Source organism: Adiantum capillus-veneris, chromosome 19 (assembly GCF_014529385.1).
Source record: "Adiantum capillus-veneris isolate H3 chromosome 19, ASM1452938v2, whole genome shotgun sequence".
Classification (NCBI taxonomy): domain Eukaryota; kingdom Viridiplantae; phylum Streptophyta; class Polypodiopsida; order Polypodiales; family Pteridaceae; genus Adiantum; species Adiantum capillus-veneris.
The window spans coordinates 22,608,850-22,613,035 of NC_140949.1; the positions used below are offsets into that span (position 1 = coordinate 22,608,850).

The window sequence follows — 4,186 nt, forward strand, 5'->3', positions numbered from 1 at the left end:
AGTTTTGACAGTTTTTTCAGTTCTGAGATGCTGTTACAGCAAAGCCTTTCATTACACAGAAAAATTATGTCTTTACATCAATGCGTAGAGGGCTTCGTGCTCTTCGATTGAGGCTATAGATCACCTAAATCGGAGTTCAGATGAGCAAGTTATGGTCAAAAGAGTGAACTGTTGTCTACTAGGTCAAAAAACGGCTGAAAGAGAGAGAGAGAGAGAGAGAGAGAGAGAGGGAGAGAACAATTGCATTTTCCGGGAGCATCGTGGAGCAACACACTCATGGTGCACAAGACTGAAGTGTGCCACTTTAGTGCCTCAAATATTTACCTTGGCAATGGTAGGGGCATTCCCTTTGTCAGAAGATTCTCAAGTTTTCCTATTTCTAAATGCAAAATGCAAAAAGTACTTCCCAATCATTTGAAACCATCTAAGCTTACCTGGACTACCCTTTATCGCAAACAACACAAGAAGGATATACATGCTGAGACTATGAAAAGGATGAGAAAATCAACAAACAAGCCCTATTGTCGCTCTACTAAAATGGATAGAAAAGATTGAAGTTCAAGCTGCTACTCATGAAAATTCATTAAGGGAGATCAAGGAGCGAACAAGGAAAACCAAGGATGAGAAGAAGGCAAAGAAGGCTAAACTTGTGTCTAACTCCTCCAAAGATACCTCCAAAGGTGCTATGGGTAGAGGGGTAATGCCCAAAGGTCCTAAGCTTGGTGGCGATGGTGGAAAACGATGAATTGTACGCGCCTTTGACATTGAACATATGATCTCTATTAAATTTGTAACCTGAGTTCTCAATTTTGTCTTATATCTCGCTAATTGGGATGCTTAACAAATTTCAAGGTAGTGAGTAATTAAATCTAAGTGCCCACCTTGTGACAAAAAAATAAATCACACAGAGAGAGAGAGAGAGAGAGAGAGAGATAGATAGATAGATAGATAGAGAGAGAGAGAGAGAGAGAGAGAGATAATGCCGGCTAGCACGAGCGCAAAGGCAGAGATAAGGGGTCTTCATTGCCCAGCAAGGAGGGGATTTCGCATCGGAAAGAGAGACACACTCTCATTGTGTGAAGTGCAAAGTGCAAGAGCTCCATCTCCTTCTCCAAGCTTGTTGAGAAGTTGAGAGCCTACACAAACACTCTTGGCTATGGAATACAAATCCAACCAAGAGCCATGCTCCAATGCTTAAGATTTCCATATTCTCCATCTTCATTACTATGCTATTATGTATGCTAAGCATGAAGAGTGATGATAAGTGAGGAACTATTTATTTTTCCTATGAATGTTTCTTCTTCCTCTTCTCTATCCTCATTCCCCGCTAGCTCTGTCCACCTTTGAAGGTGTGAGGCCTTGGGATTGAGGCCGGGGATGGTTAATGCTTTTACAAAGATTATGTTATGCTCGTGATGTATGAAGTTTTCCATCTTCATTACATCACCTAGGTCACAAGGAACACAAAGATTGTATTGTACCAAGTCTCTCTTGATGGGAGAATCTATAATACAAAAGCCTATTGGAGGGGGGACCGGCTCCACATAAATCCGGTCCTCAACTATTGTCATGTTCTCTAATTCTCTCTCTTGCAAAAGTATTGTTCATGCCAAGTTAATTAAGTATAATGGTTATGTTGCTACCACTAATTAAGTTCACCCTCTTTGTTGTCAAAGTAGTCTCTTGAAAATGCTCACTCTAATTCTCTTAATTTTGCTATTCTTAAAGTTCATAGGCCATTTTCATTACGTTGGTATCAGAGCTATTTGTTTCTCTTTTCTTGCTTAAGAAGAGAGGTCCTTAAGTTGTCCATGAAAGGTTGGTCCTGTTCATTGCAATAGTAAGTCGGGGCTTGTCTTTGGATTAACAATTATTGAGCTACGGGCAAGCTCATCAAGAACCATAATCAATCGAGCAATGTTAGACCCCCTCTACTAGTATTTGCAATCAACAGTGTCTAAACCATGGGTGTGGCTGATTGAGAACTGATTTTTAAAGGTAAAGAAGAGTAGCGACTAAGGTTCTTGAGGGTACCAAAGCACAAAGTAATCTATACCTAAGTTTAATTAGCATGGTTGACAATAATCAAGAGAGTAGAATGAACATTGATAACCTTGATTTTGCACATGAAGGTGCTAATGATGATGCCCCCATGTTTGTTAATTACCTTGTTACTAGGTTGCAGCAAGCTATGGGCAACCCTGCTTTGCAAGCCGAAGTTACTCAACAACTTCGTGCTTATGGGATTTCCCTTCCTCTCCAAGAGGAGAGAGAGCTTAGAGGCCTCTTGATGAGACCCCCAAAAGAAGACTCTCTCCCATAAGAGAGGAGGAATCCAAAGAATGAGAAAGAAGAGAATCCCTAAATTCCTCTAAAGATGTGGCTCCACTAAGACAACGATCTAGACGGTCGCCAACTCCTCCCAAGAGGAAACGATCAACCCATAGACCTTCTCCTTGTCACTCCAAAAGGGAAGAGAGGAAACAAAGGAAGAAAAGGGCAAGAAAAAGGTCATTCTCTTCTCCTTCTTCTTCACCTTCCTCCTCTTTTGATGAAAGCAACAACTATTCTTCTAGGGAATACAAGAGGAGATGACATCACAAATCTTACCCTGCATGGTGAAGGTCCCAAAAGCTCAAGAAGTTTAAAGAGGGAGAAAATTATCTCTTTTTTGACCTATGATGGCACCTTTGGTGCTATCGACAAAGTATTGGCCTTCATCCAACAATTTGATGCGGCCTTTGGAGACAAGGGCTTCACAGAGTCCTCCAAGCTACACCATGTATGCACTTCCAAAAATTGACTCGTCAATGGTGGTCTAGCCTTCGTGGAAATGACGAAGCCCCAAATACACGGAAAACTCTATGCTTTTCCATCATGAAGCAATTCATTGCAAGCGATACAAAGGACAAAGTGCTTACCGAATGGTGGAGTTTGAAGCTTCTCTCTCATGAGTCTGTCCACAAATATGTAGACAAGTTTTAGGATTTACATGTCAAGGCTACTGTCTTCCAAAAGATAGACTTCGGCGAGAAAAAGCAACAATTTATGTGCGGGATTACCTGAAGAGATGACCGAGTATGTTAACTCCCAACGGCCTGGTTCTATTATCGAAGTAATCCACCACACTATGGTTGCTTTGCACATCAAAGTCCAACAAGGGGCTAAAAGGAATACTAAGCCCATGGAAAGCAAAGACAAAAGTGATACAAAGGGGAAAAACAATGCCCAAAATTCTTCCCAAGGCAATTCCAACAACAACAACAACAACAACAACAATCGGTCCAAGGAGAAGGGAGTTTACAAAGGTAAAAATAAACTCTCTCCTAAAGAGCTTGAAGATTTTCGTAAAGACCACAGATGTTTCAAGTGTGGGGAGCAAGGACATGGCTATCGTTCTTGCCCCAAGAGAAATGCCCGCAATGAGACTCCTAGAGCTTCCACAATCGAAGCTCCAAAAGAGGATGCTCATTGCAAATGATCACGTCTCTCCTATGCTTGGGGAAAAGTAAGGGAGCATGATGCCTTCGTCTTGTTTGATCCTGGCTCTACTCACAACTTCATATCAACGGAGTTGGCCACTAAGTTGGGCATTCAAGCTTTCAAGAAGGGAGATAATGTAAGTGCCGATGTAGCTTTCAAGGGACAACAAGCCTCCGTTACTCTTTTTTTTGGGAAGTTGAGGCTTCATGTCCAAAGGTACGTCGACAAAGAAGACTTTTTCATCTCTCCTCTCCAACATGAGGATGTTATCCTAGGGGCACCATGGTTCAACCGCATGGCTGCCAACATGAAGCTCCTTGAAAGGAGAATTTACTTCACTTACAGGGAAAAGAGCATGTATTTAGATGCTGTGAGTCTGGTCGTACTATACCACTTGTAAATTCTCCTCCTTTTGCTAAATCAATGAAAAGCTCAGTTTTTGCATACATAATTTTTGTCAAAGAGTCCCTAAAAATTTCTAATGTTTCATCAAATGTAAATGATAGGAATGAAGAAGAGTTAAGACTTGTCTAATTTTCTAAAAGGATTCCAAGATGTGTTCATCGATTATATCCCTATGGAATTACCTCCAAAACGAGGGGATGATGACCATCGAATTGAGATCCTACCAGGAAGCTCACCGCCTAACAAGCCCCCTTATCGAGTTTCCCAAGCTCAACAATACGAGGAGATCATGAGGCAA

The 4,186-nt window shown here is 41.4% G+C and overlaps 1 pseudogene; it reads left to right on the forward strand.

Annotated features, from left to right (window-relative positions):
- Nucleotides 1–276: 276 nt before the first annotated feature.
- LOC147433691 (large ribosomal subunit protein eL24 pseudogene) lies at nt 277–745 on the forward strand (annotated as a pseudogene).
- Nucleotides 746–4,186: the final 3,441 nt, after the last annotated feature.